Source organism: Neophocaena asiaeorientalis, unplaced genomic scaffold, assembly GCF_003031525.2.
Source record: "Neophocaena asiaeorientalis asiaeorientalis breed wild unplaced genomic scaffold, Neophocaena_asiaeorientalis_V1.1 scaffold993, whole genome shotgun sequence".
In the NCBI taxonomy this organism is placed as follows: Eukaryota; Metazoa; Chordata; class Mammalia; order Artiodactyla; family Phocoenidae; genus Neophocaena; species Neophocaena asiaeorientalis.
This window is the reverse complement of record NW_020173041.1, coordinates 123,857-138,615: the sequence shown is the minus strand read 5'-3', so window position 1 is coordinate 138,615 and position 14,759 is coordinate 123,857. Positions and strand designations below refer to the sequence as shown.

The window sequence follows — 14,759 nt, the reverse complement described above, 5'->3', positions numbered from 1 at the left end:
CCAACCAAAACACTATGGAACTAACTTTCAATTACAGGAAAAAAATCTGTAAAAAATACAAACACATGGAGGCTAAACAAAACACTACTTAATAATCAAGAGATCACTGAAGAAATCAAAGAAAAAAATCAATAAATACCTAAAAACAGATGACAATGAAAACATGGCGACCCAAAACCTTAATTAGAAATGAAAAAGAAGTTACAACTGACATTGCAGAAATACAAAGGATCATGAAAGATTACTACAGGCAACTATATGCCAATAAAATAGACAAGCTGGAAGAAACGGACAAATTCTTAGAAATGCACAATCTTCCGAGACTGAACCAGGAAGAAATAAAAAATATAACCAGACCAATCACAAGCACAGAAATTGAAACCATGTTTTAAAATCTTCCAACAAACAAAAGACCAGGACCAATGGCTTCACAGGCAAATTCTCTCAAACTAAAAACCATATGATCATCTCAATAGATGGAGAGAAAGCTTCTGACAAAATTCAACACCCATTTATGATAAAAACCCTGCAGAAAGTAGGCATAGAGAGAACTTTCCTCAACATAATAAAGGCCATATATGACAAACCCACAGCCAACTTCGTTTTCAATGGTGAAAAACTGAAACCATTTCCTTTAAGATCAAAACAAGACAAGGTTGTCCACTCTCACCACTAGTATTCAACATAGTTTTGGAAATTTTAGCCACAGGAATCAGAGAAGTAATAAAAGGAATCCAAATCAGAAAAGAAGAAGTAAAGCTGTCACTGTTTGCAGATAACATGATACTATACATAGAGAATCCTAAATATGCCACCAGAAAACTACTAGAGCTAATCAATGAATTTGGTAAAGTAGCAGGATACAAAATCAATGCACAGAAATCTCTGGCATTCCTATACACTGATGAAAAATCTGAAAGAGAAATTAAGGAAACACTCCCATTTACGACTGCAACAAAAAGAAGAAAATACCGAGGAATAAACCCATCTAAGGAGACAAAAGAACTGTAGGCAGAAAAAGATAAGAAACTGATGAAAGAAATTAAAGATGATACAAACAGATGGAAAGATATACCATGTTCTTGGATTGGAAGAATCAACACTGTGAAAATGACTGTACTACCCAAAGCAATCTACAGATGCAATGCAATCCCTATCAAACTGCCAATGGCATTTTTCACAGAACTGAAACAAAAAATTTCACAATTTGTATGGAAACACAAAAGACCCCGAACAGCCAAAGCAATATTCAGAAAGAAAAATGGAGCTGGAGGAATCAGGCTCCCTGACTTCAGGCTATATTACAAAGCTACAGTAATGAAGACAATATGGTACTGGCACAAAAGCAGAAATACAGATCAATGGAACAGGACAAGAAAGCCCAGAGATAAACCCACGCACATATGATCACCTTATTTTTGATAAAGGAGGCACAAATATACAACGGATAAAAGACAGCCTCTTCAGTTAAGTGGTGCTGGGAAAACTGGACAGCTACATGTAAAAGAATGAAGTTACAACACTCCCTAACACTATACACAAAAGTAAACTCAAAATGGATCAAAGACCTAAATGCAAGGCCAGACACTATAAAACTCTGAGAGGAAAACATAGGCAAAACACTCTATGACATAAATCACAGCAAGATCCTTTTTGACCCACCTCCTAGAGAAATGGAAATAAAAACAAAAATAAACAAATGGGACCTAATGAAACTTCAAAGCTTTTGCACAGCAAAGGAAACCATAAACAAGACCAAAAGGCAACCCTCAGAATGGGAGAAAATATTTGCAAATGAAGCAACTGACAAAGGAGTAATCTCCAAAATTTACAAACAGCTCATGCAGCTCAATATCAGAAAAACAAACAACCCAATCCAAAAACAAGCAGAAGAACTAAATAGACATTTCTCCAAAGAAGATATACAGACTGTCAACAAACACATGAAAGAATGCTCAACATCACTAATCATTAGAGAAGTGCAAGTCAAAACTACAATGAGGTGTCACCTCACACCATTCATAATGGCCATCATCAAAAAATCTACAAACAATAAATGCTGGAGAGGGTGTGGAGAAAAGGGAACCCTCCTGCACTGTTGGTGGGAATGTAAATTGGTACAGCCACTATGGAGAACAGTATGGAGGTTCCTTAAAAAACTAAAAATAGAACTACCATATGACCCAGCAATCCCACTACTGGGCATATACCTTGGGAAAACCATAATTCAAAAAGAGTCATGTACCAAAATGTTCAATGCGGCTCTATTTACGATAGCCAGGGTAAAAAAAAAAAAGGTTCTGAAGAACCTAGGGGCAGGACAGGAATAAAGATGCAGACAGAGAGAATGGACTTGAGGACATGGGGAGAGGGTAGGGTAATCTGGCACAAAGCGAGAGAGTGGCATGGACTTACATATACCACCAAATGTAAAACGGATAGCTAGTGGGAAGCAGCCACGTAGCACAGGGAGATCAGCTCGGTGCTTTGTGACCACCTAGAGGGGTGGGATAGGGAGCGTGGGAGGGAGGGAGAAGCAAGAGGGAGGAGATATGGGGATATATGTATATGTATAGTTGATTCACTTTATTATAAAGCAGAAACTAACACACCATTGTACAACAGTTATACTCCAATAAAGATGTTAAAAAAAAAAAAAGTAATACACGTCCTGAAAAATGGCTTAGGCACTCCTCCACTCCCACCCTGTGACCTCTGTTTCGGACTTGGGTCTTTGTGCTGTTTTTCAGGGACTGCTTTGAGTTTAGCTGTCCTGATATACATAGTGGTGGTACCGCCTGAAAAGGACCTCAGAGTTGAGGATAGGATGAATATCAAAGTCATAATTTAATTTTTTTAAAAAACTGCATGGAATTGGCATAAAAACAGACACATAGATCAATGGTACAGAACAGAGACTCCAGAAATAAACCCACACATATAGGATCAACTAATTTATGACAAAGGAGCCAAGAATATACAATGGGAAAATGAGTCTCTTCAATAAATGGTGTTGGGAAAACTGGACAGCCACATGCAAAACAAAAAACGGATCACTATGTTACACTATACCCCAAAATTAATTCAAAATAGAATAAAGACATGACTGTAAGACCCAAAACCATAAAACTCCTAGAAGAAAACACAGGCAGTAAGCTCCTTGACATAGGTCTTGGTGATCATGGTTTGGATCTGACACCAAAAGCCAAGGCAACAAAAGCAAAACTAAACAAGTGAGATTACATCAAACCAAAAACACTTCTGCACAGTGAAGGAAACATCAAGAAATGAAAAGGCAACCTACAGAATGGGAGAAAATATTTTCAAATCATACATCTGATAACGGACTAATATTCAAAATATACAAAAAACTCACACAACTCCACAGGAAAAGAAACAATCTGATTAAAAAATGGGTAGATGTGAATAGACATTTTTCCAAAGAAGACATATAGATGGCCAAAAGGTACATGAAAAGGTGCTTAACATCACTAATCATCAGGGAAATGCATATCAAAACCGCAATGAGATACCACCTCACACCTCTCAGAATGACTATTATCAAAAAGACAAGAAATAACAAGCGCTAGCAAGGATGTGAGAAAAGGGAACCCTTGTGTACTGTTGGTGGTAATGTAAATTGGTGCAGCCACTATGGAAAACAGTATGGAGGTTCCTCAAAAATACCAAAAATAGAACTACCATACAATCCAGCAATTCCATGTTTGGGTATTTATCTAAAGAAAACAAGAACACTAATTTGGAAAGCTATATGCACCCTCATGTTCACTGCAGCATTATATAAATTATAAAATAGCCAAAATATGGAAACAACCTAAGGGTCCATCAAGGAATAAATGGATAAAGGAAACTGTGGTGTGTTATTCAGCCTTAGAAAAGAATGAAACCTTGCCATTTGTGACAACATGGATGGACCTCAAGGGCTCTTCAAGGGCATTATGCTAAGTGAAAAAAGTCAGAGGAAGAAAATATCATATGGTCTCTATTATATGCAACATCATATAGTCTCTATTATTTGCAGAATCTTAAAAAGAAAAAAAAGCTCATAGATACAGAAAACAGATTTGTGATTGCAAGAGGTGGGAGTGGAAGAAATGGGTGAACTTGTTTTGTTTTAGTTTAAATAGAAAAAACAAAATTTTTTAAAAGAAATAACAGGTACCTTCCTTAACTCTTTTTACAAGTCCGCCAAAACTGGACAATAAAACAAAATTAGAGGCCAATCTCACTCAAGAACAAAGATACAAAGTTCCTATGTTAAGTAAGAGGAAAATGTGACAATGACCAAATTGGGTTTATTCCTGGAATGCAAAGTTGATTTGGCATTAGGAAATCTATCGATATAATTTGATTCGAGAAGTAAAATAATATATTAACAATAGGAAAAGCATTTGATAAAATCGAGTAACACTCATGATATGAGCTCTTACCAAACCAAAAACAGAATGAAACTTTAATAGAGTTACAGGGAAAAAATTACACCAAGTATCATATTTAGAGTAGAAATGTTGAAAGTTTTCCCTTTGAGAAAGGGAACTAGAAAATACTGCCCTCTACTACCACTTCTATTCACTTAGTTTATGTTATAAGTACTAGTCAGAACACTAAGAAACAAAAGTGTCACAGTTTGAAAGGAAAAAACAAGATTCTAAAAGATAAATTCCTAAAAGTAATAAACGTTTAGCACAACTGACAGATACAAGCTTGATATACAAAAGTCAATTGTATTTTTATAAACAAATGAAATCTATAAAAACTTACAATATCAAAAAGTATCAAGACCTAAGAATAAAACTTTCAAAAGTTGTGAATGACTTTTGGAGAAAATTATAAACATTACTGAGAAAAATTAAAGAGGACCTAAATAAATGGAGTGGTATATCATGTTCATGAATTAGAACGCAACATGATAAAGATGTCAATTCTTCCTAAATTGCTCTATAGATTCCATGCAAATTCAGTCAAAATCCCTCGGTATGTTGTGTCAGTGTGTGTATGTGTGATGTGTGGGAAGTTCCAATATGATACTAAAATTCACATAAATGTGCAAAGGGCCAAGAACAGCCAAGATGCTCTCAAAGGACAATTGGATGGAAGAGCTTGTTCTACTGAACATCAAGACTTACGACAAAGCTACAGTAAAGAAGACAGTGTGGTATCAGTGCAAGGACCAATGGAACAGGACAGCCAAGTAACACAACCAGAGACACAGGAATATCTGATTCTTGACAACAGTAGGGAAAAGACAGTGTGCTGGGCCAATTAGCTATCCATGTGGAAAAAAGTAATATTGTCCTCTTCCTCACACGATGCACAAAAATTACTTTCAGGTAGATGTTAGACCTATATAAGAAGGCTAAAACAATAAAGTTTCTGGAAGATGACAGAGAATATCGTCAAGACCTTGGGATAGGAAAGGATATTTTAAACCGAACCTGATGTCTAGTTTAAACATAAAAGAAAACACTGATAAATCAGACTACATTAAAATTTAAAACTTTGGTTTATCAGAAGACACATTAAAAATGAAAAAGCATGCCCTTGCAGTGAGTGAGGGCTCATTTCTAGCATACAGTAAAGAACTTCTACAAATCAGCAAGTCAAAATAGGCAAGGGAGTACATGACACATTTCTGAAGGAATACCACCCAAAACAGTTATAAAAGCACAAACGTCAGTCACCTAGATCTAGTTTTAAATCTGACACTTTCCCTAAGATTTACAGACTAAAAGATTTTTACTATATATTAATATTTTCAAAATTGTTTAGATGCCTATATTAAAGTAAGCCAGTTTTCTCATTCTTTCTCTAGTCACAACTCTAAAACAAATATGTATCATTGAAAAAGTCCTGTTTAAGAAATCTTTGCCCACTCCAAGGTCAACAAAGACATTCTCCAAAAACTGAGACCTACCTACATACCCATCAACAACAGAATGATATATGATGATATATTCACATAATGAAATATACAGTAATGAGAAGGAATAGTTAACAACTATATACAATACAGATAAATCTCACATTCACAATGCTGCAAAAGAGAGTACAGTAGGATTCCATTTATATAAAATACAAAAGTAGGCAAACCTCATCTTTGATGTTAAAAGTCAGGGAAGGGCTCCCCTGGTGGCGCAGTGGTTAAGAATCCACCTGCCAATGCAGGGGACACGGGTTCAATCCCTGGTCCGGGAAGATCCCACATGCCGCGGAGCAACTAAGTCCGTGTGCCACAACTACTGAGCCTGCGCTCTAGAGCCCGCATGCCACAACTACTGAAGCCCATGCGCCTAGAGCCCGTGCTCTGCAACAAGAGAAGCTACTGCAATGAGAAGCCCGTGCACCACAACAGAGTAGCCCCCACTCGCCGCAACTAGCGAAAGCCCTCGTGCAGCAACGCAGACCCAATGCAGCCAAAAATAAAATAATAAATACAATTAAATTAAGAAAAAAAAGTCATGGAAATGGTGGGGGGATGACAGGGCAGCAAGTGACCAAAAGGGCAAACAAAAGGGGCTTCTGAAAGTGGCTGGTCATGTTCACTTTCTTGATCTGGGTGCTGGTACACAGGTGTGCTCAGTTTGTGAAAATTCAGTAAACTGTTCACTACTGATGTGTACTTTCTGTAAATATATTAAATTTTAATAATTTTTTAAGTGTGAAAGAGTACCTATTTTTCAAAATTGGTTAGGGGATATGAGAGCAAAAAAGTTTGAAGTCCACTACTTCAGGTCAAAGCACAGAAATTAAATAACTTAACAAAAACTAAAAAAGCAGGTATTAGACAACATGCTAATTACCAAAAAATATTGATAGAGCTGTCAAACCAACTATACATTCTTTTCCATTATGGTTTATCACAGGATATTGAATACAGTTCCCTGTGCTATACAGTAGGTTTTTATTAAATAAAAGGGTTTCAAATCTTAGAAATGAATAGATTCACACATCTAGTCAAATCTCCTAATTTTATATACAAACGAAGAAACCCTTGTCCTTTGAAGTTGGGTGATTTGTTCAAGGTCATAAGCAGCTCTTGATAAGTAGAAACAACTGAAACTATTTAATTAAGTTCTCCCCTCTGCCAATTTTCTCTAAGTACTAGGGGATTTCCACCCACCAAGAGTACTTATTTACTGACAGTGTCCCTCAACACATACCATATTCAATTGAAACATTTTCATCCAAATTTTACCAACTCAAAATTAATTTCTTTGCCATCCATGACTAATAGCCAAAACCTATTTCTGGGGCAGAAAAGATAAGACTTTCTAAAGTAAAGCTCATGATGTGCAACCTAACAGATAACTTTCTGTTTACACTAAGTGATGACTGTGACATCAATCTTAAGGCATATGTCACAATTTAGCATACGGTACCCTGAAAAAGACAAAATAAAATCAATCATGACCACAAACTGAAGCCAACACGTATAAACAAATGTGCTAAATTAGTAACAAATTATTGTCCTAACTTAATATTAATTTCTCAATCAAAATTATAAGTACTTTCTGCAATTCATTCCAGTTAGCTTCTACATCCAATATGAAGTATGCTTTTTATATATCTTTAACATTTTAAAAAGAATGTCTTGTCACTCTGAAGCTAAATCCACCAAAAGTGAACAGTACATAAAACCCATTTAGTCCAACATATTTTTAAATTATAAAAATGCTTCAGTCTCACCCTAACACCATAGCATTCTTTCCTCTATCACAGGACTCCTCTTATTTCCAACTATAAAGTTCAGTGCCAAGATGACTCCGTGAACTTGCCAACCCCAGGGGAAACACCTGGCCTTTTGAGGATCTGCAGAAAGCTTACATCAGAAAATGGTTTTATGGCCACAGAAACTTATTCACTAAAGATTAAAAATGACCTAACAACTAAATGCAACATGGTACCCTCGAATGGATCCTAAAACAGAAAAGGACATTAGTGGGAAAACTAGTGAAATCAAATAAAATCAGTTTAGCTAATAATAATATACCAATGTTAGTGTTTTAGTTTTGACAAACGTACCATCACTACGTATACCTGGATGAAAGGTATATGGAATTCTGTATGATTTTTGCCTATTTTTAAAAAAAATAACTCAGCAAAAACTACCAAAAGTTTGCACCTCAATTCTGACCCAATCATATGTCCACAGTCAGTATCTTCAAGCAATGTTGTCTCCACATCCCTACAAAGCCTAAAAAGGGGATGAGGAGAGGTTCCCAGAAGGGGCTCTTTAAATGCCACCTATTTCTCCAATATTACTACATAAAATAAACCCCAGAAAAGCCAAAACCACACACACAAAAAGAGATGCTTACTTTAGGCAGGGATGAAAATGAAAAGGTATGAAACTATTTCTCAGTGGAAAGGGAGGAGAATAATCCTATTTAAGTACAAAAAAGGGACTTCCGGGCTTCTCTGGTGTATAAAAAAAAAAAAAAAAAAAAAAAAGAGGGACTTCCCTCTACTGGTCCAGTGGCTAAGAGTCTGCGCTCCCAATTCAGGGGACCCGGGTTCGATCCCTGGTCGTGGAACTAGATCCCACATGCCGCAACTAACGGTCCCACATGCTGCAACTAAGACCCGGCGCAGCCAAATAAATAAATAAATAAATAAATATTAAGTACAACAGATATGGGCAGTGGACAGCCAAGTAGAGAGGGGTATTCTAGCAGTCCTAAAACAGTAAAGGTTAATAATATATATATAACATTTCTCATGCACTCACCAATGGGCCAGCTACTATTTTAACTGCTTTATATATATTAACACATTTAATCCTCCCAAGAACCTTGTAAAATAGGCAGTACTTATATCTACATTTTACACATGAGAAGTTCTGTAAGTGATGGAACAGAGACCGAGGGCAACCACTACACTACACAGCTTTTTGAGGAGCCAAGCCAGGAAAAAGCTCCTGCCTTCTAGAGACCAGGTCCCACTACTTAACCTGTCCTTAGCCTCCACCAGAAGAAAGCCCTCTGCCCAAGGCTTGGGAGTGCTTGCTGGAATCGTGAAGGAATGTGACCCCACCACGCCATCTTCAAGATTGTGTTCATAATCTTTAAGTACCTGATGCACTCAGTGCAGATTCTTGTTGAGACACTGTTATACATAGAAGTTAGTTTTTATAGTACTATCAGTCTTCAAATTCAGATATGCTGGGCTGGCCTGGGAATCTAAAGGCCATATGTGACATTATTTCTGTGGGAAAATGGTGCTGATTTCCTAAAAGAAAGTCTTAACCATTTAGAAATTAAGGCTCTGTCTACACAGGCTCTGGCCTTATAGTTAAACAAATTTTAATAAAGACTGCGATTACTAAAATAATCCAGTTTTGCTCATAACGTCAAAGTGGCACAGTTCCTTATACCTAACATAATAGGAATGGTGTTACTGAAAAAAATTAGTTTAATATTTTATGAATTTCCTGCACTATGGCCAATTTTGGATGTATCCAGCAATGAATATACTGCTCTCCCTGGCCCCCCCAAGCTTTGCATTTAAAAATTATTAACAAATAAATAAATATATCTTAAACACACACACACACACCCAGAACAGAAGGGGTGTTATGTCAGAAGGTAGCTAAAGTAGTAATAGCAGCAGTAATAATGATGATGACAAAGTAGTAATAATAGCAAGAAGAACTAACTCTTTTTGAGCATTTACCATTGCTAGGCATGTTCTAAATACTGTACATCCTCTGGCTCATTTAATCCTCATGAAAATCCTGTGAGGTAGACATTACACTATCCCAATTTCAAAAATGAGGAAACAGGTCAGAGATTAAGCAACTTGCCCAAGATCACAGAGCTAGTTAGTGTCAAAAGTAAGATCTGAACATTTGAGCATTTTACCCCTAGAGATTTTATTTTTAACCACTGCAAACTGTGTGTAATTAAATAATCTAGTAAACTCTTAAAATAAACAGTACTTAACTCAAATTCATTTTTAAACAAGATTGGTTTGGAGACCCAAAAAAATGGTCCCATCTTGCCTTTTATTAGAAATATGTCCTTCAACCAAGCTAAGACTGAACACGTTTATGGATAACAAATTCTAAATGTATTTTGCTTTGCTTTTATCACTTTGAAATCCCTCAATTGTTTGAACCATACAAACGGTGGTAACAGCATGCAACTTCAACAAACTAATAAAACTTTACTTTAAAATCTTTTGATTAAAATAAAACACTGTCCATGTTTACCACTAAGTAAACTTGGGTAAAATAACTGTAGGAGTTCCAATACCCTTGAAAAGTTTCAGAACAGCAGCAAGAAATAGCGGGAACAAGATATTCCTTTTATGACAAAGAAAAATTCTGTTTTTTCCACAACACTGTAACATCTGCTCTAAGGACAAACATTCACCACAAACATTAACCTGGGATAGACTGAACTTCAATTGTATTTCAAAACATGTGCCTAAATTCAGAAATTCTCCACTGACCATCTAAAAAGACTAACCGTTTATCTCCCAGAAGAGCCACCTGATCCACATAACAGATAATTTTGGATAGCTTAACCTGTGCTCCCTACCAGCCCATGAGTAATTAACAAAAAGCATGCAACCCCTAACAACTTCTGGAGCACAAGCTGTTTTTTTAAATCACCTACTTGAACCTCAGAACTTGCCTTCCCAGGAAACAAAGATCTAAGGTGCCAGATTTCCAAGCTAGTCCGCTAAAGCTTAAACGCCCATAAGGTTACAGGTATAATAAAATACCGAACCTGCATGGGCAATGTTTCTATGGGAAAACCCATTTAACAGTCAACTTAGAATAAAAGAATATCCCTGCCCCAATAAGCCTTGGAAGTAAAAAAGAATTCTTCCCTCCTCTAACTGGGAGTCAGCTCCCCTAGGACCACAGGCCTAGGCTTCCATGATCAAGGCCAAGGAGGAGGAAAGGCATGAAAGAGGGCAGTCGACAGTGCATCAGGCTTCAGAGTTAGAAGGACAAAAAGGCACAGCTGTAGTGGAAGGAGATCCTGGGATGAGGAAGGCACAACCTACTTGGGAATAAAGGATGAATGGTGGGATGGCAGCTAAAAGGAACAAGGAAAAAGTGTGTGAGGGTCGGGGTGGGCTGCAGAAGACAATGAGGGAACAGTGGCTACTCCTGCAGCAGATGGGCTTTTACAAACTTTCCTCCTTAATGCTTCAGAGAGAGAAGGAAAAGAAGCCGTGGCAAGGGTCTTGACACTGCCTCCCTCTCTCTGGCTACTCTCATTCTCCTCTGCAAGAAAGAATGGAGTGGGTAAAGGGCTCCTGTCTGGGTCCCTCTTGACCTCCTAGAGCACAAGGGTTTGGAGAAGGGGAGTGGACTCAGAGAAGTTTCCTTGCCCTCCTCGTCATCATTCATTCTGCCGAAGACTTCAGTGTCAATTGAGAACTAATGGAAAGCTCCAGATACCAGCAGGAACAGCACCAGAAAGAGAGGAAGCAAAGGAAGGAGAGAAATTTGAAGCAGGAGAGAAGTGGGATGTTAGAGGGTCAGACAAATAACTGAATAGAACTGCCAATAAATTAAACTATAATAAATGTTCTTAAATATTTAGGATTAATTCATTTTGACAGTTTCAGAAATTTCATAGGACCATTTCACTTTTAGACAAATGAACATTTGTGGTCATGGTAATAAACTGAGGCTTATTATAAGGAAGGTATGAAAATAAACTTCTAAATACATATGAGACAATCTCCTGGTGTCTTTTCTTTATATAGTGGCAATATAAATCATTTCAGAAAGGCTTTTTTATTTACTTGGTGAGCACTCAGTTACATTATCATTTGTTGACTTTTTCACCTCAGTAGCCCAAATACGGTAATTACCTTCACAAGTAAGGAATATATTTAACCCTTTCTTGGGAGTATAACTATTATGAAAAACTTGCTCTTTCATTACCAAACATCGCCCATGAGGATTTCAAGATATTATATTTCAAGCAAAGCTCTAAACTCCATAAAACATAAGCAGATGCGTCCTGAGGAGCACAGGACTTTTTTTTTCTTCCAGCCTCTTATGCCCATGTTTCTAGAACTTCCAGCCAGGGATAATTAATTCGACAGGTAAACCTAACCAAATGACCTGGTAGAGGATGAGTGCCAGCACTTAGCATTCTTTTTTTTTTTTTTAATTTCAGCTTTCAGCAGCTACTCTTCCAGTTGAACTCTCTCTTGAGCAGAGATAATGGCCAGGTAGGCAAGTTCAGCATCAAGTCAAAGATGCAAGAGCAGAGACCAGTGGGGGACAAAAGTGACCAATGACCATGCACTGGGAAGATGTTTCTACTGTTTCACCAACGTCTCAGGTCTTTCACTCCCTAGCCCCATAAAAGATTATGCTGGATCCCAGAACAGCTGCTGTATTTTCTGCAAACCACAAACTGGGTCCAAAACCTCTGTACTAAATTAAAGAGAAGAAAAACATCTGCTATCAAGTACTTCACTTGCTGGAGAAGGTGGGTGGGTGGGTATGTGTGTGTAAACCTCCAAGTTATGATAAAGCAAATTCAAATCCTTATAAACAGTTCATATTTTATTTTAGTAATATAATTTGAAAAGCTACTCAGGACCAGAATAAAGAAGATATCTGATCTTTGAAGTATCCTGGGCATGCTGAAACTGAAGGCAAAGATACTGAAAACATCTGAATTTCAGATAGGCCACTACCGAGTACTAGGAATCCTCACTAATCAGCAGACTTCTGCTAAAATGTTAACCTCTGGCTAGAAAATGGAAAAATCTGCAAAGAAAAAAAATAAGATTATCTTCAGCCAAGGACACTGAAAGCTTTCAAGATTACCAACAGAATTGAAAGGTTTCTTTGTAACAAAAATTTCCATTTTCATAAAATGTGTATTAATCAGCACATACACTTATGCAGAGTATAGTAGAAAAATCACATATTCTAGAATCAGACACACATGAGTTTGGGTTCTAGCTCCACAATTTACCAGCTATATGACCTACTCAGAAAAGTTACTGAAGAATACTGGAGGTTAGTGTTTATCTGTACAACAAAGATAACATCTTTAGCACAGGGTAGCTATGAGGATTAAATGCAAACATACATAACCCACCAAGCCCAGTGCCTGAATACTCGATGTTAGCTCCCTTTGCTCCAACACAAACTGTACAGTGTGTTGACAGTGTGTCAAAGAAACATGTGGAAGAAAATTCAGAGTGACAGAACACAGATTATTACGTTCGGTCAAATATTAAGATAAAAATCACATATGTAATATTTACCTTCACTAAAGTGTGGAAAAGAAGCTAAGTTTGTCAAATTGTTCTTCTTTCCCATTCATTCTTGTTCTTTTACACACCAGAACTAAATACATCACATGCCAAAATTGTTGTCTGGCTGACAAACGTTGCTGATGAACATGGAATTGATAAGCCCCGTCTGGACCAAAGGTGACGAGTTTTCTTAAGCAATTTAAATAAATTACGTTTCAGTAAGGACATAAATGCTTTGCATCAACGGTATGAACTTCTGACTTTATATGCAGCTTACTTTATAACCCACCTTGTCCCCCATCCCATCCCCCCTAATTCTGCTTTTAGGCACCTTAATAAGCCGGCACACAGCACTAAACTATAGAATTCCAACTGGGAATAACTCTAATCTGTTGTTGGACCTCAGAGGACTGCTTGTGTGATCTTTAAATGAACGTCAGCAGTATCCTCTCCTTACTCCACACCTGCCAACAATCAATGCAAACCTCTTTCAGAACAATTACTACTATCACTACTAACCATTCCCAGGTCTCAACACCCTCGACAACCCCAACCTTGGTGCTGCTAGTCTTCATTCCCAAGCGCTTTGCTGGGGCTTGAAACCAGTCCACAGAGGTTCACTACTTGCAATGCCCAGGGTCCGGCGAGGAAGGACATCATCCCTCTCGGCTCGGGGGGCGAAGGCCAACCCAGGGCCCCGGCCACTCCCTCTCTCCTCGGCCTCCAGGGGCGTCCCGGGAGGGCGCGGGCGCGTCAGGCCCTGCGCAAACCTCCGGCAACCCCGCATTTCCCGGAGTCCGCCGTAGCCCCAGGCCGAGACGAGCCCTCGGGACACCCGCAGACCAGCATACGCCCAGCGCCCGGGAGAGGGGTCACCGGGGCGACCCCAGGGCCACCCCCGACGTCCCGGCTCGGGCAGGTGCCGGGCCTCCTCACGGACACTCACCCGCAGCCGCTGCTCCCCGTCCGCCGCTGCCGCCGCCTTGCCCTCACGCCAGTCGCCAGCTCCCACGGGGGTCCGGCCCCGGCGCCGCTTCTCCGCCCGACCCCCCGCCTTGGGTGCGCGCTGCGCCGGGCCCGGGTCCGGTGAGAGGAGGAGCAGCCGCCGCCGCCGCCGCCGCCCCCTTTCCTCCCTCCTCCTTCAATGCGTCCCTCCCACCGAGACCCGCCTCGTGTTTCCTGGATCCGGTCTCGGCGAGAGCTTGGCAAGCGAACCTCCGGCTTCAGGGTTCGCATCGAGCGCCGTCGTTCGCCAGGCACAAAGATGGCGCCGCCGGGGGACTGCCGATGGCGATCTCGCGAGGTTTCCCCCACAACCACGGGAGGGCGGGGACCCACAGGAAAGGCGGTCAATGAGGGTAACCTAAGCTGACTTCACAGCAAACGCTACCCCATATCGGAAACGTGCAGCACCAGGCGAACGTTATTGCGCCTGCGCGCGGAAGGACGAGAACGCATGCCCAGAGCAGCCCCTGAAATAGGATCCAGTTCTC

At 39.3% G+C, this 14,759-nt stretch overlaps 1 protein-coding gene across 2 annotated transcripts in view; it reads right to left on the bottom strand.

Annotated features, from left to right (window-relative positions):
* Positions 1 to 14,464, bottom strand: part of TAB3 (TGF-beta activated kinase 1 (MAP3K7) binding protein 3) — a 92,990-nt gene extending 78,526 nt beyond the window's left edge. For both annotated transcript variants that reach the window (XM_024742831.1, XM_024742830.1), the window contains exon 1: positions 14,213 to 14,464. The gene's annotated coding sequence lies outside the window, so the exon portion shown is untranslated. The remainder of the gene's footprint in view (positions 1 to 14,212) is intronic.
* Positions 14,465 to 14,759: the final 295 nt, after the last annotated feature.